This window comes from Molossus molossus, unplaced genomic scaffold (genome assembly GCF_014108415.1).
Source record: "Molossus molossus isolate mMolMol1 unplaced genomic scaffold, mMolMol1.p scaffold_m16_p_10, whole genome shotgun sequence".
In the NCBI taxonomy this organism is placed as follows: domain Eukaryota; kingdom Metazoa; phylum Chordata; class Mammalia; order Chiroptera; family Molossidae; genus Molossus; species Molossus molossus.
Window position 1 is genome coordinate 89956424 of NW_023425345.1, and position 21897 is coordinate 89978320.

At 37.1% G+C, this 21897-nt stretch overlaps 1 protein-coding gene across 4 annotated transcripts in view; it reads right to left on the reverse strand.

The window, feature by feature from the left end:
• CEP83 (centrosomal protein 83) overlaps positions 1-21337 on the reverse strand; it is a 141144-nt gene extending 119807 nt beyond the window's left edge. For 2 of the 4 annotated variants that reach the window (XR_004958266.1, XM_036250809.1), the window contains exon 1: positions 21136-21334. The gene's annotated coding sequence lies outside the window, so the exon portion shown is untranslated. Of the gene's footprint in view, positions 1-21135 lie in introns of all 4 variants that reach the window. The other 2 variants (XM_036250807.1, XM_036250808.1) reach the window with 2 other exon arrangements.
• Between the last annotated feature and the right edge of the window lie 560 nt (positions 21338-21897).

Genomic DNA, 21897 nt, shown 5'->3' on the forward strand with positions numbered 1-21897 from the left:
TATTCCAATAATTAAGAGAATAATTTACAATAACCTTTCATTGGTAGTTTGCTATGTTTACTAAACTACAGTAAACATAAATAAAGTTGATGATGGATTTTGTACACAATCACTTTATGAATCTCTGAAATAATCTTCTCCCTTAACATCTACAAAACCATGATCCACCTCCTATTTCACTAACCTTTCTCACTGTCCTTAATTGTTCCCTTTTTCCATCACCATGAGAAATCTCTGGTCTGCTGCTCTATCTCTGTAAAAAAAGTCAAGTTGCCTCTCTCACAGCTTCACTTATTACATCTGAATGACACTCAAATTTACACCCACGTTCCTAACTTCTCGCCCAGCTCATAACTCCCACTCATTCACATCTCTCATCTACAAAGGAAGCTCAACATTATAAGAATTAAACTAATTAGCTTCAAATTTTCTACCTGTCTCCTTTAAAAAAAATTCAATTAGCACTATCCTTCCCTTATTTCTTAGCACATAACTCATCCCCAAACTCGTATTAGTAAGAAATCATTAATCCGACTGATTCTTCATCTATCTGCCTATTTTAACCATTCTTCTCCATTTCTAGGCCATCACCTTCTAGTGCAAAACCTCAAATATTTACACTTGGTTTACTTTAACAAGAACTCTCCCTACAATTATCTACCAGGGAAATCTTTTCTTTGCAGTTTTCATCATTGTAATTCTATTATAATCCTTCTTATTGTTTACTGGATCAAATCTAAACTTTCTCAGCCAAACTCAAAGCCCTGCATTACCTAACTCCCTATACAAATGCAAACATTTCATTTTGCTGTCCCACAGGGTCCCTTTGCTAGAGCTGAGTTTGCTTTCCAGTTCTTCATACATGTTGCTTCTTTTTGCCTTCACAACTTTGTTCATGTAGTTATGCCAAACTGAAATATCTTAAATCTTTTCAATTAATCCACAAATCAAGATCAGTGTCAAACCTAAAACCCTACAGTTTGAACAATCATAAAACTATTTTCGGAGTTTATAGTTACTCTAAAAGTAACAGCTTCTGTCCTTTCTGCTCTAAGTTTCTGCATTCCCTGTGTTGCCTCATTTATTCTATATTCTATCACATCTGTATTTTCCCTTTCTAGTGCTTTCTAGCTATGTAAACTATCTTTCCAAATTATACGTTCCTCAAAGAAAAAACTACAATCTTCTATTTTTTTCTTTATCCTCACCTGAGGACATTTTTCCATTTTTTGTTCAGACAGAGTGGGAGGGGGAGAGAGAGAGAGAAACATTGACATGAAAGGGACACATGGAGTGGCTGCCAACCGCACAACCCAAGCAGGGCCGGGGACAAACTGCAACCGAGGTACGTGCCCTTAGCGGGAACAGAACCTGGGTCTCTCCGGACCACAGGTCGACGCTCCAACTGCTGAACTAAACCGGCCAGAGCCAATCTTCTATTTTTTTTTTTTATCCTCACCCGAGGACATTTTTCCGTTTTTTATTCAGATAGAGTGGAGGGAGGGAGAGAGAGAGAGAGAGAGAGAGAGAGAGAGAGAGAGAGAGAGAGAAACATCAACGTGAAAATGACACATCAAGTGGCTGCCTCCCAAACGACCAACCAGGGCTGGGGACAAACTGCAACCAAGATACATGCCCTTAGCAGGAACCGAACCCAGGTCTCTCTGGGCCGCAGGCCAACGCTCTAACCGCTGAGCCAAACCAGCCAGGGCAATCTTCTATTTCTTTTTTGTTATCTCCACAGCCCCAATTTCAGTAAACCTAATGACAGAAAACTGATCAAAGAAATTTCTGTGATATGAATCCTACATTTCCACATGCTTACAAGGTCATTTCAGAGAAACCTTGGGGAAGGATGTCACCAAGAACATTGTTTGCTAATCAATTGTGCATGCCTTATGATATTTATCTATCAAAATATTTGTCTCAAAAAAAATTCTGGAAGAGTCTGGTCATCAAAAGCTTTAAAACATATCCTTTGACATACCAATTACACATGTAGGAGTTAATCCTAAGAATCTACTAGAGATATGCACAAACATTTATTTTCGGGGATCTTCATTCATCATTCAGTAAATATTACTGAGTGCATCCCAAGGGCCAGGTAGGAGAAGACAGAATTAGATCCCTTCTTTCATGGTGCTTATATCATAGTGCAGTTAATATTGGTGGGTTGGGGGAAGCATGTTTGCTCTGGGCAGTGTGACTCAGTTGGTTGGAGCATCGTTCTATAAATGAAAAGGTTGCGGGTTAGATTCCCAGCCAGGGTGCATACAGGAGGCAACCAATTGATGTTTCTCTTTCACATCAATGTTTCTCTTTCTCAATCTCTCTCCACTCCCTAAAAAAAAAAAAATTAATATACATATCTCCAGGCAAGATTTTTTTAAAAACATGTATAATAGCAAAGATAAATCATATTCATGAATCAAATTACTCAATATTTTTTAAATGTTCATTTATCCCAATACCATTCAAAATCCCAGCAGACATTTTTATAGAAATTAACAAAATGATTCTAAAATTTATATAGAAACACAAAGGACCTGGATAGCCAAAACTACTTTGAAAAAGAACACAGTTAAAAAACTTGCATTACCTGATTTCATGACATTAAAATGCTAAAGCAATCAACACTGTGTGGCATTACGTGTCAAAACAGACACATAAATCCATTAAAAAGAGAGCAGAGCTCAGAAATAGACCCGAACATATATGGTTAATTGATTTTTGACAAAAATGCCACGTCAATTCAATGGAGACAGAATACTCTATTCAACAAATGGGACAACTGCCTATTCATATGCAAAGAAAATGACTAAAATGTATACATAAACATAAAACTATAAAACTCTTAAAGGAAAACATAAGGAAAAATCATTTTGATTTTGGGTTCAGTAAAGATTTTTTTGATATAACACCAAAAGCATATTCCATAAAAGAAAAATATGACAAACTGGACTTCATCAAAATTAAGAACTTATGTTCTTTTTTGTTGTTGTTGTTCAGGTAGAGTGGGAGGGAGAGAGAGGAACAGAGAGAGAGAGAGAAACATCGATGTGAAAGGAACACATCAAGTGGCTGCCACCCGCACAACCGACCAGGGCCGGGGATAAACTGCAACCGAGGTACGCGCCCTTAGCGGGAACCGAACCCGGGTCTCTCAGGACCGCAGGCCGACGCTCTAACCGCTGAACCAAACCGGCCAGGGCAGAACTTATGTTCTTTAAGAGACATAATACAAATATAAAAAGATAAGCAAGACTGGAGGAAAATTTTACAAATCATATGGTTGATAAAGGACTTGTATCTAGAATGCATATAGAAGTCTCAAAACTAAATAAGAAAAACAATTCAACAAAACAACAATGAAAAATGAGCAAAAGATTTGAACACTTCACCAAAAAAGATATATGGGTGGTTAATTAAACAGTTGAAAAAATGTTAAGCATCATTAGTGTTTTGTGAAGTGCAAAAGTTAAAAACACAATGCAATACCACTATACACCTATTAAAAAGACTGTCCATACCAAGTACTAACTAGAATGTAGAGAAACTTGAACTGTCATGAACTATTGGTGGAAATATAAAATGGGGAACTCTGGCAGTTTCTTAAAAATTAACCATATCGCCCTGGCCGGTTTGGCTCAGTGGTTAGAATGTCCGGAGAGACCCAGGTTCAGTTCCCACTAAGGGCATGTACCTCAATTGCAGTTTGTCCCCGGCCCTGGTTGGGTTGTGCGGTTGGCAGCCACTCGATGTGTCCCTTCCACGTCTATGTTTCTCTCTCTCCCTCTCTCCCCCTCCCACTCTATCTGAACAAAAAATGGAAAAATGTGCTCAGGAAAGGATAAAAAAAAAAAAATTAACCATATACCTACATATAATCCAGCCAATTCTTTCATAGGTATTTATCCAAAAGAAATGAAAGCATATATGTCCATACAGATACTTTTACACAAATGTTCACAGCAGATCCATCAAGAGGTGAATAAACAAACTGTGACATATTCATACAATAGAACACCATTCAGCAATAAGAAATGCAATATGGGTAAATCTCAAAATAATTTTGCTGAGTAAAATAAAAATCTAGACAGACAAAAAAAAGAGTACACGTTATATGCTTCCATTTATATAAAATTCTAGAAAATGGAAATTAATCATAGTGACCAAAAGCAGATAAGTGATTGCCTGGGAATGAGAAAGAATGAAAAGCTGGCAAGGGAAAAGGGAAGGATCACAAAGGGGCATGAGGAAACTTTTGGGGGGTGATAGATATATTAAACACATTGAGTGTGGTGATAGTTTACAGGTATAGATGTGTATCAAACTTAAATTGTTTACTTCTTAAAATTTACAACTTGTTATTTATCAATTATATTCAATAAAGCTGTTTTAAAAAATAAACATTATAAACTTTAGAGAAAATTTTCCTAAGAGAAAACTCTAGGCCCAACTGATTTCACAGTTAAATATTTCTTTAAAAGAATGTTATGAAAAAATATTTAATAACGTCGGGAAATGTAAATAAATACTCTAGGTTATATAATCCTTACTTTGTACAAAGCATGTTTACATGACTATATACATAGGAAAAAATGGAGAAAGAATAGACACTAAAATATTAGTAACATCCCTGGATGATAGGTGTGGTTTTGTTTGTGTATTCCCTGCACTTTTCTTATTTTACAACGAACAAAGTTTATGTTACAATCAAAGGGAAAATGTCATTGGAAAAAAATGCAAGGAAACCTCAAAGTCCACTTGAAGACCAAAGGAGAAAGAAAAAGCTTCCCCTTTTCACATCAAATAGCATATAAATATTAAAAAAGTTCAAGCCTCCACTTCAGAAAGTAATCCAGAAGTCTTCAAATTCCATTCTCTTCCATTCAAGATTATGCAATACTCAAAAATATTTGGCTGCTGATTACCAACTCTATGACCTCTTAAATTCTCTTATCAACATAATTCCTTTACCTAGAAAAGCATTTTCCAAACAATTTTACTAATTGAGCTTCTTTTTCAAATCTTATAGAACTCCAATATTTTTAACAGTCTGTCATTTTATTTGTGTATACTGTATTAACAAAATTTAAATTTGGACTATTTTTTTAAAGATACATATCAGATCTTTAATGCCCTATCAGTTAATATATTTGTCAGTGGTCTCTAATGTTTTAAAATATGGCTTAAAGCACATTTGGGGAAATATATATATCTTTCATTGTGGCCTTTGGAATAAAAATGTAATTAAACAAAATTCAAGTCAAACCTTTACAGAATCTTGAAGTACTTCCTACTCACAGTTTTGAAGAACTGACCAATAAAGGTTAATCCAAGCTTAATATACTATACAAAACCCTTCACAATCTGAACCCTCTACCCTTCCATTCACATCTCATACAACTCCCTAATATGTACTTATGCTCTAACAACACTAAGCTACTTATAGAACTTCACTGGACAATACCATACTTTTTTACTTCATGGTGATCTCTCTACCTAATGCAATCTCCTAATCTAACCCTTCAGTCATTTTTATATTCAACTTAGTTATTACTTCCTTCTGAAAGTCTTTCCTGGATGCTTCCCTTTTTCTTTTCCTCCCAATCCATTCTGAGTTAAGTGTCCTTGTGAGCTCTTCATAATGCCACATGTTTATCCATATCAATGTATTTACTTCACCATATGTATTATAGTCAGCTATTTGCATGCCAATCTCCTTCACTAGGTTAAGACCTCTTTGAAATCAGAGATTATAGGCATTTTTATACCTCCCCAAACCTTACACAATAAATGTCAGGTAGTCAATAAACAGATTTTTCAGGGATAACCCACTGCTCTCCCATACTGCCAGCAATATAGGAATAAACACTCATATACGATTCAACTTTGTCTCTGCTTAATTGGCTTAAGTAATGTCAGGCAGCCCGGACCCATCTGTTGTTTAGCATGTTTATTCATGAAAACAACAGAACTCTGCATAAGAAGAACCTGAGTCTACAAGCATTCTTACCTTTGTTCCCATCCCCCCTACCCCAATGTAGGAGTTTAACAAGGATGGGTCAAATGGTGAATACAGCAACTCCACCACCACTAACTACTTCAGGGTGATCTGAAGATCTGGTGCATTGTCAGTTAAAGTGGAGATATACGATTTAGCCTGAGGTTACAGGACTGTGTGGCAAATGTCTAATTAGCTGGGGATTTCACAGGAGTTCTGAGAGATGGGACAGCCCTAGGGGGCTTGATAAACTATTTATTCACCCAGGTTCAACAAAGCCTATCAGCATGGAGACTGGAGCAGGGCCAAGCTACTCCCACATCCTTGGCCTACAGAGCTGCACACATGCAAAGAAGAGACACAAGAGAAGCTGGTGGAAAGTAAAAGCCAGAGAAGACTTGAAAATGACCTGTGTTTGAATGCAGTCCCAGCCCTCACACAGATCCATCAGCAGTATTAGCCATATTAGTTCAAGTGGTCTGAATATAACCTCTGATCAATCCTTGGTTGAACACTAAGCTATTAAGACACAGGAAGCCAGGTTTAAATACAAAGAAATAAAAACGGCAGAGGCATCAGGAACCACACAATGTAAGGAAAACAGACTTTACACATCTAGAGCAAGCAACTACTACATAAACAAACAGAAAAAAGCATTGTCGACCTTCAAGAGAAAACTTAAAGTATAAATTTGCTTCAAAATATTATCTAAAATGTCCAGTATTCAACAAAAAACTATGCAAGCAAAAACAAAACAAAAAAAGGGTGACCCATTCTCAGGAATCAAAACAACAGACACTGCCTCTGGGTGCCCCCAAATATTAGATTTGAGAGACAAAAGCTTCAAAGGAGCTACAATAATCCTCCTTCCCTTTTTGGCAGTTTTATTTTCCATGGTTTTAGTTACCCACAGTCAACAATTGTTCAAAATATTAAATGGAAAATAATAAAAATAAATAATAAGTTTAAATTGTTCACCATTCTGAGTAGCATGAAATTTCATGCCACCCTGCTCCATCCTGCGTGGGATGCAAATCATCCCTTTGCCCAATGAATCCACACCATATGTACAGTACAATAAGATATTTTGAGAGAGAGAGGCCACATTTGCCTTACCTTTTATTACAATATATTATAATAATTGTTCTATTTTGTTATTGTGGTTGTTAATTTCTTACTGTGCCTAATTTATAAACTTTATCATATATATGTATGTATAGGAAAAAAACAGTATACATAGGATTTGCTACTATCCGCAGTTTCAGATATCCACTAGGGGTCTCACAATGTATCCTCTTTGGAAAAGGGAGGAATACTAGATAATATAATCAAAGAACTAAAGGAATTCTTTAAAGAATTCAATAAAAGTATAATGTCAATGACTCAGAGGATTGGAAATCTCAGTAAGGAGATGACTTTTTTAAATGAAAATTCTGAAGTTGAAAAGTATAATTATTGAAATAAAAGAACTCACTAGAGGAACTCAATATTAGCCTTAAGATAACAGAAGAGCTCTGGCCAGTTTGGCTCAGCAGTTAGAGGGTCCACCTGCAGTCTGGAGAGACCTGGGTTCGGTTCCCGCTAAGAGCACGTACCTCAGCTGCAGTTTGTCCCCGGCCCTGGTTGGTTAGTGTGGGTGGCGACCACTCGATGTGTCCCTTTCAAGTTGATATTTCTCTCTCTCTCTCTCTCCCTCCCACTCTATCTGAACAAAATATTGAAAACTGTCCTCGGGTGAGGATTAAAATAAAAAAATGACAGAAGACAGAAACAATGAACTTGAAGACAGAGCAATAGAAAGTATCCAGTCTGAAGGACAGAAAAAAAAAATTATTAAAAAGAAATGAACAGAACTTCAGAGATCTGTGGGACAATATAAAGTGTATGAACGTACATGTAATGAGATTTCCAGAAGGGAAAAAAGACGAGGCACAAAAATAATTGCTGAAAAGCATCCCACAATTAATGAAAAACATTGTCTATCCAAGAAGCCTGGGAAATCCAACACATGGAGATCAACACCAGGATAAACTGCTGGCAAACAAAGACAAAGAAAAAAATCTTAAAAGAGGTGAAAGCAAAATGATTCATCCCATACAGGGGAACAATAATGTGATTAAATGGCATCCCATCAGAAACAATGAGGACAGGGAAAAATAAATAAATAAACATGAAATTTAAACAAACAAAAAAGGTCTCAACTATGAATTCTATATTCAGCAAAACTATCCTTCAAAAATGATAGTGAAATAAACACATATCCAGACAAACAAAAATAGAGAATGTATTGTGAGGCATATTTTATGAGAAATACTAAAGGAAGGCCTTCTGGCTGAAGATGAGTTACACTGGAAATCATCAAAATCAAGGAAGAAATAAAAGATGACATAAATTGTAATGATATAAGTAAATACAAAAGACTCTAAAAATGTAATTTTTCTCATTTATTTTCTTTACTTCTAAAGAAAAAAGAATGAATAAAGCAATAATTAAAGTACCGTGCTATTGGGTTTTAAATATGCATTGTTGTAATATATAAGACAATAACAGCACAAAAAAGGAAGAGAAAAAAGAAATACATTAGAGCAAAATTCTAGAATTTACCATAACTAATTTAGTATTATATTGAAGGAGACTGTACTAAGTTAAAATGCATATTACAATCCCTAGAGCAACCACTATGCAAATAACATAATATTGTAAAAAGGATCAACAGAAGAATTAAAATGGTACACTAAAAAATGTTTAACACAGAAAGTCAGTAAAGGAAAAAAAGAGAAAAAAATCATGAGACAGCCCTGGCCGGTTTTGCTCAGTGGTTAGAGCGTCAGCCTGCAGTCCAGAGAGACCGGGGTTTGGTTCCGGCTAAGGGCATGTACCTCGGCTGCAGTTTGTCCCAGCCCTGGTTGGGTCGTGCGGGTGGCAGCCACTCGATGTGTCCCTTTCATGTTGATGTTTCTCTCTCTTCCTCTCTCTCCCCCTCTCTCCCTCTCTCCCTCCCACTCTATCTGAACGAAAATTGAAAAAATGTCCTCAGGTGAGGATTAAAAAAAAAAAAAAGAAATCATGAGACAAATAGAAAATAAATAACAAAATAGCTGATATAAATCCAACAATTACATTAAACATAAATGGACTAAATACCCCCATTCAAAAGGCAGAGAATAAGAATGAATTTTTAAAAAACAAGAGCCAACTGTATGCTGTCTATAAGAGATGTTTTAGATTTAAAGGCATAAAAATGTTAAAACTAAAAGGATAAAAATACTACTACCAAGAAGACAAAATAGTATTTAAGACAAGAAATATTACTTAAGAAGGATATTTCATAATGACAAAACGGTCACTACATCAGGAAGACATAACAATTTTAAGTGTATACGAATCTAACAACAGACACCCAAAATACATCAAGCAAAAAATGGAGATAATAAAAAAGGGAAATAGACAATTCAACAAAAGTAGTTAGAGTACAATAATAAACAGAACAAGACAAAATCTGCATGGAAAGAGAGAGGACTTGACCAAAATTACCAACGAACTTGACATAACTAACAGAACACTGCACCCCAAAACTGCAGACTACACATTCTTTTCAAACACACATGGAACATTTTTCATGATATACCATATGCTAGTCTCAATAAGTTAAAAAAAAAACAAAAAAAACAATGAAATAATTTAAAGTATGTTATCTGATCATAATGGAATTAGGGCTCCACAACAGAAAGAAATATGAGAATGCTCCCAAATATTGGTAAATTTAACAACACACTTCAAAATAACCCATAGATCAAAGAAATCACATGGAAAACTTTTAAAATATATTTTGAATTGAATGAAAACAAAAACAGCACATCAAAATTTATAAAATGCAGTTAAAGTTGTGCTTAGAGGAAAATTTACAGCTTTAAACACATCAGAAAAGAGAGGTCTCAAAACAATAACCTTAGCTTCCATTATAGGAAAATGGGGGGAAACAGCATACTAAGCCCAAAGCAAGCAGAAAAAAAAAAAGAAAATAATAGCAGGGTGGAAATCAATGAAACAGAAAATAGAAGAAAAAGAAATTAAAGCAATGAAATACAAGATTTCTTTGAAAAGATAAAGTTGACAAACTCTTAGCCAGACTCACCCAGAAAATAAGACAAGAGACAAATTACCATAATAAAGAATAAAAGAGAGACCATCATTACCAAGCTTACAGTAACTTAATAGACTTTAAAAAATATAAACTCCAAATCAACAAATTAGACAACTAATATAAAATTGACTAATTCCTAGAAACACAATTTATCAAAACCCAAGAAAAAATAAAAAAACTGAATAGAATTATAACAAGTGAGGAAACCGAATTACTTATTTAAAAAATCTCCACCCAAAATAAATGCCCAGGTCCACACAGCTTCACTGAGGAATGCTATTATCAAATAGTTAAAGAAGTAATAGCAATTCTTTGGAAACTATTTCAGAAAAAATAGAGTGGAAAGCACCATACAACTCCTTCTATGAGGCCAGTGTTGCCCTTATACCAAAGCTAGACAAAGGCATCATGAAAAAAGAAACCAAAAGAGACTATAGTCATGTGCTGCATAACATTTCAGTTAACAACAAATTGCATATACAACTGTGATCCCATGACATTATAATGGAGCTGAAAATTCCTATCGCCTAGTGATGTCATAGCCATTATAAAATACTGTAGTGCAATGCATTACTCATGTGTTTGTGTTGATGCTGTTATAAACAAACCTACTGTACTGCCAGACTGTAAAAGTATAGTACATACAACCATGTACAGTACATAATACTTGATGATAGTGATAAATGACTGTTACCGGTTTATATATTTACTATACTATACTTGTTATCATTACTGTTGCATGTACTCCTTCTACTTATTAAAAAATGTTTGTATCCTGGCCAGGTGGCTCAATTGGTTGGAGAATCGTCCCATACACTAAAAGGTTATGGGTTTGATTCTCAGTCAGGGCAAATACCTAGGTTGCAGGTTCCATCCATGGTCGGGGAGCATACAGGATGCAATCAATTGATGTTTCTCTCTCTCCCTCTCTCAAGTCAATAAAAACATATCCTTCGGTGAGGATAAAGATAAACTAAAATAAAGTTATGGCAGTAGCAGCCTCATATATCTCATGTTTACTGCATCTCTTGATTGCATCACTTTCTCTCGTGCCTGATTTAATCTCATGCTGTTTTACAAATTTAGTGTTGCCTAAGAGTACTGTGTTTATAAAGTCTCCTGTAGTGTACAATATAACGTCCAGGGCCTTCACATTCACATACCACTCACTCACTCCATGACTCACCCAGAGAAACTCCCAATCCTGCAAGCTTCATTCATGGTAAGTGCCCTATATGCATGTACCACTTTATTTTATACCATATTTTTACTGTAACTTTTCTGTGTTTAGATATGTTTAGATACAAGTACTTAACATAGTGTAACAACTGCCTACAGTAACATGCTATACAGGTTTGTAGCCCAGGAGGAATAGGCTATATCATACAGTCCAGGTGTGTAGTAGGCTATACCATCTAGGTTTGTGTAAGTACACTCTATGATGTTCACGCAATCACTAAATTACTAAATGACTAAATTGTTAAGCAGCACCTGACTGTAATATATCTCATAAGAATAGACACAAAATTTACGAAAATCAAATTCAGCAACATAAAAAGAGTATATATCATGACTCAGTGAAATTTATCCCAGGAATACAGGGTTGGCTTAACTTCTAAAAACCAATTTCTGAAATATACCATATTAACAGATTAAAGGATAAAAAAAACCATATGATCATTTCACAGAATGTAGGATAAAAAGAAATCTGAAAAAGTCCAATATCCATTGATGATTAAAAACTCTCAACAAAATAGGAACAGATGGAACTTCTTCAAGCCTAATAAAGGGCATCTACAAAAAACCTATAGCTCACATCATACTTAATAGTGAAAATCTGCATAATTTTCCTCTAAAATCAGGAGCAAAGCAAAGCACACTCAACACTTCTATTCAACATCTTACTAGAGGATCTGGCCCACACAATAAGGCAAAAACAAATGACAGGGTGTATTAACATTCAGACTGGAAAGAAAGAAACAGAATTGTTTTATTCACAGACATGATCATATATGCAGAAACAATATACAAAAATCGATTGCATTTCTATATTCCAGCAATGAACAATTTTTAAATCAATTTATAAAAACTTCATTCCCAATAGCACAAAAAATTATCAAGTTCTTAGAAATACTTTTTAATAAAAGTGTAAGACATATACTGAAAACTAAAAAAAAACATTGTTGAGAGAAATTAAACATCTATATAATGGAGAGACATTACATGCTCATAGGTTGGAAGACTCAATTAAGCTAGCAATTCTTCCCACACTGATCTATGGAATCAAGGCAAATCCTATCAAATACCTGTACTTTTTTTTTTAAAGAAATTTGACAAGTTGATCCTAAATTTTATATGTAAATGGAAAAGATCTAGAATCATTTTTGAAAAATTTGGAGGATTTACACTACCAAGTCTGAAACTTATTATAACACACAATGATCAAGGCAGTGTAGTGCTGCAGTAAACATAGAAATAATACATGATTGGAACGAAACTGAGACTCTAGAAATAAATGCTTACATTATAGGCTACAGATTTTTTTACAGGTACCACAACTACTCAAGGGAAAGCAACCTTTTTAACAAATGGTGCTAGGGCAACTACTTTAGCATCTACATGACATAAAAAAAAAAAAAAAAACACAAAAATAACTTAGATCTTATCTTACACCACACACAAAAGTTAACTCAATATAGATCCAAGATTTAAATGAAGGAGGTAAAAGAAAATCTCTGTGGTTTTGGATGAGACAAGTTCCTAAACAGAACATCAAAAGAAAAAATAATAAGACTTCATTAAAATATTTTGCACTTCAAAAGCACCACTAAAAATAATAAAACAAACCACAGACTGGGAGAAAATCTTTGTTAAAAGACTTTTATCCAGAATATATCAAGAATTTTTATAATTCAATAGTAAGACAAAAAAAACTGAGCTAAAAAATGGGCAAAAGATTTAAGTAGACATTCCACCAAAAAAGACTTATAAATTGCTAATAGGCACATGAAAAGCTCATCATCATCTGTGTTTAGGGAAATGTAATTAAAATCACAATGATAAATGAATTTGGCAAAGTAGCAGGACACAAAATTAACATCCAAAAATCGATGGCATTCTTATACCCCAATAATAAACTGACAGAAAGAGAAACTAAAAAAAAAAAAAAAATCCCATTTACCATTGCAGCAAAAAAATTAAGATACCTAGGAATAAACTTAACCAAAGAAGTAAAGGACCTAATTCGCAGAAAACTACAGGACATTGAAAAAAGAAATAGAGGATGATATAAAAAAATGTGGAAGTATATAACATTGTTCATGGATTGGAAGAATTAACATCATTAAAATATCCATACTACCCAAAGCAATCTATAGATTCAATGAATTCCCCATTAAAATACCAATGACATATTTCACAGAACTAGAACAAATACTCCAAAAGTTTATATGGAACCAAAAAAACCCTGAATAGCCACAGCAATCTTGAAAAAGAAGAACAAAGTAGGAGAGATCATAATACCAGATAATCAGGTTATACTACAAAGCCACTGTAATCAAAACAGCCTGATACTGGCACAAGAACAGATATAGATCAATGGAACAGGACAGAGAACCCAGAAATTGACCTAAGACATTATTCTCAATTAATATTTGACAAAGGTGGCAAGAGCATGCAATGGGTAAAGACAGCCTCTTTAGTAAATGGTGTTGGGAAAATTGGAGAGCTACATGCAAAAAAAAAATAAAGCTAGACCAACTTACACCATACACAAGAATAAACTCAAAATGAATAAAAGACTTAAATGCTGACTCCTGTTCAATAAAAATCCTAGAAGAAAATGTGGGCAGCAAAATTTCAGACATCACACACAGCAGAATTTTCACTGATACAACACCAAAGGCAAGAAAAACAAAAATCAATCAATAAATAAATAAATAAATGTGTCTACATCAAACAAAAGCTTCTGCACAGCAAAAGAAACAACCATCAAAATGGAAAGGGAACCCACTGCATGGGAGAGCATAATTGCCAACAATACATCAGCTAAGGGGTTAATTTCCAAAATATATAGAGTACTCATACAACTCAATAAAAGACAAAGAATCCAATTAAAAAATGGGCAGAGGACCTAAATAGACACCTCTTCAAAAAGGACATACAAATGGCTAAGAGGCATGAAAAAATGCTCAGCATCACTAATCATCAGAGAGATGCAAATTAAAACAACTATGAGGTATCACCTCACACCTGCCAGAATGGCTGCCATCAACAAATCATCAAACAACAAGTGCTGGCCAGGGTGTGGAGAAAAGGGGACTCTACACTACTGGTAGGAATGCAGACTGGGGCAGCCACTATGGAAAACAATATGGTGTTTCCTCAAAACATTAAAAATGGAACTGCCGTTTGACCCAGTGATCCCACTTTTAGGAATATATCCTGAGAAGTCTGAAAGACCAATCAGAAAGAATATATGTACCCCTATGTTCATAGCAGCGCTATTTACAATTGCTAAGATCTGGAAACAGCCCAAGTGTCCATCAATAAAGGAGTGGATAAAAAAAGCTGTGGTACAATGGAATACTATGAAGCTGTAAGAAAGATCTCTTATCCTTTGAGATAACATGGAGGGACCTGGAGAGTATTATGCCAAACGAAATAAGCCAATCAGAGAAAGACAAATACTACATGATCTCATTTATCTGTGGAATATAATGAACAAAATAAGCTGATGAACAAAACAGACCAGAGGCACAGAAGTAGGGATCAGACAGACAAACCTCAGAGGAGGAGGGCAGAGGGGAGGGAAGAGATAAACCAAAGAACTTACAAGCATATACAGCCATCCCTCGCCACTTCGTGCTTCGACTTTCACAGCTTCACTCTATCTCAATTTTTTCAAATATATTCATTAAAAAGTTGATCAAGACAGTGAACATGATACAGCGCGTGCTCAGTTGTCTGAGTCAATTATACACCCCGTATTACAGTTAAAATGAAAATTACTGTATGTATGGACGGTAGGCCTATGTATTCGAGCACCCCAGGAATCCTTCAATGCCAGGTGCAACCTCTAGAGTCTGGAACTGATTGACCGCAATAAACGAGGGATGATTGTATACATAACCAATGTATATTGACAACAATACTAGGGGGGATGAAGGTGGGAGAAGGGTGTCAGTGGGGAAAAAGGAGAAACATGTTTCAAAAATAAATTAATAAGTTAAATAAAATCACAATGAGATACTACTAAAATGGTTATAATAAAGACAGATGATACTAAGTGTTGGTGAGGATATAGGAAAAATGGAACGCTTATGCTTTTCTGGTAGGAACCTGTCACTTTCACAAACTCTTTGGCAGTTTGGGTTAAAAACAAATAATACTGAACTGTTTTTACTACTCACAACACTTCTAACACAAAATGTGTGGGGTTTTGCCTAACACCAACCAGTTCTCCAACACTCCATACACCAAGTGTTCCAAAATCTAACTTACACTAACTATTCAGAATTAATGCGGACCCTACAGGTTAAGGGCTTAGTCCAGAAGGCAGTCACAAGTCCTAGTACCTGGCATAGTGCAAGACACATAACTGGCACTCAAATATTGACTAAACCAATTACCAATTACCAATAAAAATAAAATTTGTTTTAAATTGGAAGCATACTGTTCTAAAAGAAACCTTCAGGAATTTATTTTTTCAAACGAGAAAATAGTCCAAGAAAGGTTAAATAACTTAGTCAAGCCTTAATCTCCTGAATCACAATTCTTTTCCCACAAAATCATGATGCCTATCAATTCATGCTTATTGGTATAAGCTTTCCATGAACCTTCAGAAGTAATATAAACATGTTTTTTAAAGAACCATTTCAGCTTCATCAACCTAGCTCTATCTGGTTATATCAGTTTTGTAGAACTCTAATGTTAATTATTACTTTAGAGCTTTTCTGTTCAGAATAATCTTTAATTGAATCAGTCTTTTCATATGTCCTTCACATACACTGTAATTTCAATATATACTTATCATGCATCTGTATAAGAAAAAAAAGTGCAAGTTATAATGTCATACTCCAAAAACATATACTTAATTATATCGTATGCCCTTTAACATACCTCAAATGCCTGCCTTAAACCAAAATGTGATTCAGTTGAGAAAGACAGACTAAATGTGAACACTGGAGACAAGCACTGCAACTTCATCAGGAAAATCCCTGTAGTGCAGTGCTAATGTTTTCAATGTTGCCATGTTATACTGCAATTGTGTTACTGGGCAACAAACAATTCAGAAGCTAGGTCAGCAAACTCACTAAGAAACTAGAGAATCAAACAGATTTATGAAAGTACTCCAAGACTCAACTTTACTTTTTGACACCTTTAACAGAAGTAACTCTTTGTTATAAGCATCAGATATAGGATTTACAACAAGACTATAAAAATTACCTAGGATTTATTTAAAGACATAATTTGAGGGCAATAGGCGCTTTCCAAGAGGAAATGGCTAGGTTTATGTTCCTCCTAACTCTATGAATTTTAATCCAAAAGCAATTTGAAGTTACAATATAAAGAAAGCAAATAACTGGGCACTTCCTGATTTTCTTAATTGTTTTCCTCCTGTATTATATCTCAGTTAAACTAAAAAAGTAGTGCTAGATTACATCGTCTGTGATTTCTCCATGACCCAGAGAGGTGTCCTGATGGAAAAATATAAAACTTAAGAGAAATGCTAATTTATGAGGGCCAAATAAAAACTATTGACTTAATTTCATTAGTTAAGTCTTTTTTTTAACCTTACCCGAGGACATTTTTCCATTTTTTGTTCAGATAGGGAGGGAGGGAGGGAGGGAGGGAGGGAGGGAGAGAGAGAGAAACATCAATGTGAAAGGGACACATCAAGTGGTTGCCACCAGCACGACCCAACCAGGGCCGGGGACAAACTTCAACTGAGATACATGCCCTTAGCGGGAACCGAACCCGGGTCTCTCTGGACCACAGGCCGACACTCTAACCGCTGAGCCAAACCAGCCAGGGCTCATTAGTTAAGTCTTGACCATGTAGAGTAAAATGGAAAGAGGTAAAATGGGACATAGGGAGAAAAGGATAAAAGGGAGGTTAGGGGGGAGAGGAGAGTGTGGCAGGAGGTAGGAAATATCTTTAGAAGGAAGATTCTACTAAAGAGGCACCAGGAAACTGACCAAACATTCCAAGTCTACTTGGGAGTAGTGGCCAAATATTCACACGTTCTAGGAACAGAACCTTTTCCTTCTGATTCCAATGAATCTTCTCTCATTAGTCTCCCTTCTTCCAGTTTACAGTTGCCCTTCCTCTCTCAGTTACTCAGAGTTACTTTCACTACACTATGAGAGGGGGAGAAAGGTAGAAATGCATATTTCTCATCTCTAAGAAACGTTTATTCAGCAACTTCTGTTTGGAAGAGACCAAGGATACAGTGCATTGAGATCTGGTGTCCTGCTCTTAAGGAGCTTACAATCTAGTTAGAAACATAGACATACATAGAAATGTTTTTTAAAAATACAACATAAAGTATAAATATCAAGTATGACTGAGAAATACACATTATAGGATTTTAAGGGTGGAGTTCAGAATATGTCAACCCCAAATATGCCACTTTAGTATATTGATTATTTCGAATTAAAAGCACAAGAGTAACAGCAGGTTTAAGACAGGCATTCTGAGCCTCCTTTTTTCTTCCTGAAAGCAGGAGATAAAACTCCCATTCGAAAGGTGCCCTGCCTATAAGGAAGAAGACATTCCTAGCACCAAAGATGAGGAATCAAAGCCCAGAAATCTATACAAACAAACCCTGTTAAACCCTTATCTTCCTAATCACTACTCCTCAATTTTCTACTCAAAGCCCAAACCCCTCTGTCTCCTGGATTTTTTTTTTTTTTTTTTTTTTTTTTTATCCTCACCCGAGGATATTTTTCCATTTTTTGTTCAGGTAGAGTGGGAGGGAGAGAGAGGAACAGAGAGAGAGAAACATCGATGTGAAAGGAACACATCGAGTGGCTGCCACCCGCACAACCGACCAGGGCCGGGGACAAACTGCAACCAAGGTACGTGCCCTTAGCGGGAACCGAACCCGGGTCTCTCAGGACCGCAGGCCGACGCTCTAACCGCTGAGCCAAACCGGCCAGGGCTGTCTCCTGGATTTTTTACAAAGTTATTATTTGTCTAAAAGGTATAAATGCTTTCTGCTCTGGTCACCTCTTTAGGTTTCATTCTCCTATGAAGGCTGACATGTATATGTACATTTTTTTTTAACTTGGATGCTTTTCTCCTATTAATCTGTCTTATGTCAATTTAATTCTTAGGCCCCACCAGAGACCCCATGAGGTTAGAGAATTTTTCTTCCCCTATAGAATTCATGGCAGAATTGAACTTGAAAGAAACTACAATTTAGAATTTAGAAAAGTAAAGAAGAAATCATGTTGTTACCAAACTCAAGGGGTTCGCCATTTGGTGTGCTCTAGTAAAAAAAACGCAAGGTAGTTAGTTTTATTTACTTGCAGCAAGTAAAGGAGACAGAGGATTCATATCCAAAGTTCTGCCTCCCCAAAGGGAGGCTTAGCAGTTGCTTATATATACTATTTGGTCAATTACATGTTGATTTCAGTTGGCTACACTTATTAATTGGGTCAGGTCCCTGTCAATCTCATCCTTTTTACAGCTAGTCTGCAGAATCCAGTGCTACATTTTGACATTTAGCAAAAATAGTATTTAGTAAAAATGGCCTAGACCTTAAGACCCTTATCCTATCTGACAAGGTCAGGTAGGGAGAATGACATGAAGACTGATAAGGAAGAGAGCACACAGCAAGTTTAGAGGATAGTGAAGAAACCAGTATGGTCAGAGCATTGCTTTTCTATTAAAAACAAAAAACAAAAAACCATAATCTTGAGAAGGCAGAATGAAAGATTTTGAAGAGTTCAGATTAAGAAATGTGAATTTCAGTCAGTAGAAAAGAGTACTTCTGGAAACTTTTTTAGATACATATACACATTTCCTAAAAAGCACACACAGATTAGACAACTTGAGAAAAGTACTTACTGAACCTAATACATTATGTATGAAAAGTTAAAATAAAACTCATTTATTTTAGGCAGAGATGGCACCTAGAAAACACAAAGAATTCTGTCAATTCACTAATCTTTGTTACGATTTTATTCTAAGCTTCTTGAATCAGAACTTCCCATGACAAATGCTGGCATTTGATTACTAATGATTTTATCAAACAACATGAGTCATTCTTGATTTTCCTTTGTCTCTGCTTGTCTTGACCAACTCAAGTATTTCATTACTTCAGCATCAGCATATGGGGGGAAAAAGGGATAGAGGACTAAAAGGACGTCTACCTTACTTGTGCACTACAGTAAGGGCAGGAGGCAAAGAACATTAAATTTCAAGTTCCAATTCCCATTACTAACAGCTTGAGCTCAAAAAAGTCACTGATTCTCAGTTTCTCAAATGTTCTCACATACTTGTTTACATACTTGAAAGGTTACTGCATTCAAAAGAGCATGAAAAATGCTCTGAAAACTATTTGCCATGCAAATTATATTATTAAAGGGTTCGCCCTGACCAGTGTGGCTCAACTGGTTGGGGGGTAATGTCCCATATTCCCAAGGCTGGGGGTTCCATTACCATTCAAGGCACATACCTAGGATGCAGGTTCAATCCCTGGTCACCACACTTATGGAAGAAAACCGATCAGGTGAGGTAGAGGGAGGTGTCTGTCTGTCTGTCTCTGTCTCTCTCCCTTTTCCCCTCTCTCTAAAAATCACTAAGCCAATATATGCTAAAATGATAAGGATTTTTTAAAATTATATCATTAAGGGCTTAATCTTAATGACTGAAGAAAGAGTGAGGTTATTGGTTAAACCAAGGCTTAAAAACCACCTGTGGACAATCAGTTCAATTTCCTAATGCTCTATGTAACCCTAAATTAGTATTACTTCATTTTTTTGAGAAAATTCCTGAATATAGTCTGCACAATTCATCTGGTTATAAAAGAAAATACTGAAAGGGGAACACCCGCCACCCTCTACCCTAAATAACCAAAGGGTAACTCAAATCCATTTGCAACTCTGGAGAATCCTGTATGACATTGAAATTTAAAGCATTCTCATAATTCTAAACAAAATGAGTCTGAAATCAAATCTTAATACAAAAGGTGACTATTAACTGTAACCACCTACAGACTAAACCCATGACTTTAGAGAATTCTGAATCTAGATAACTGTAGGATAGATACATTTAATTACAGTCTAGTTGAATATTACACTTGTTTACGGAGATGTTGCTTGGTAACAGGCACAACGCTTTAACAACCTACTCAGTTTTAGATCTACACATGTATGTTGTGCTCACAGTCTGAACACATTATCAACTACATCCTATATAAGAAATGATGAACAAGTTTCCTGTTATCCTAGACTTCGAGATTTTACCGAAATAGCTTCATCATTATAACTAATGAGACCAAAGGTTTTTTTAAATACTTAGCAGTGGACACTTTTAAGAGCTAAGTGCCCATTTATTATGGTCCAGAGCTGGACACTAAGGATTTATCAGTGTCCACTTAAGCCCAGCCTTCACTTCCATACTCCAGACGTTTATCTCCGTAACGGCAGTCGACATCACTGTTAAAATTGTCTTCAGGTGCCAGGAAAATGGTAGCATAGCATTTTCATCACAAATCAAACTGGAGGTACATGTTTAGCTAGTTACCAAACTGGCTACACAGGCACCCCGCGGGAGCGCATCAAAAGCTCCACGGACTTTCACGTGCGTCGCACCGGCTCCCACCCATGTCACAGCCCACTTTCCCAGCACCCGCTCCGATTACATTGCGAGAAAAAAATACTTCGAGGGCAAGTTGTGAACAACAAAAAGGAATGATATTCCACAATATGGACAAGACAGCGTCCCCATAAAAATAAGTAAAAGGGGTACGTACCAGACTCACAGCCTTGCAAAGTGCGGACACGAAACTTCACAGTGACCGGTGTTCTGGCCACGACCGCCCCCGAGAGACACCTCCACCGCTCCAACCACCGGTACCCACTCAGCTCTTCTCGCCCGGGCATTGGGGCGAAGGGACCCGGTCCCACATGCCGGGTGCCTGCCCAGCCCGCCACGCCGGGCGAGGTGCTGGAGGCCGCTCGCGGCGCGGGCGGAACAGGCAGAGCAGGAGGACGGCCGAGCGCGCCCCTCGGGCTCCGGACTGCGGGGAAATCTGAGGGAGCCCGGGAGAGCTCTCAGGGCGAGAGGTCGGCCGCGGGGAAAGGTCCCGCTCCTCCTCGGCGGGCAGGGCTTCTCAGGGGTGCGGGGCCAGGGATGCACGACGTCTGGCCGAGACACCACCCGCAGCCCGCAGCCCCTCAAGCCCCAAGGGGTGACCCGGGTCGCGAGATCTAAAGACGCGCGAAGCCGGAAGTCCCGCCCCGCGATGACGTCCCGACGCCGCGGCCGGCGGCCGGCGGCCGTTAGAGGGAGGGGCGAGCGGGCCGCGGCGGGAGCGGCAGCCCGCCCGGCGGCAACGCTGGGCCGAGGAACGCGCCGCGGCTGTCGGGGGACGCAGAGGTGCCCTGAGCCCCAAGGAACGGAGAAGCCGCTGCGGGCCACCTGCTTCACGGAGCCAGACGGAGGCGCGCGGTCGAGCGGGAAGCCGATCTCCCTGGCCTCCGGTCTTAACCCCTTTCGCGTTTCTCCTCTGTGC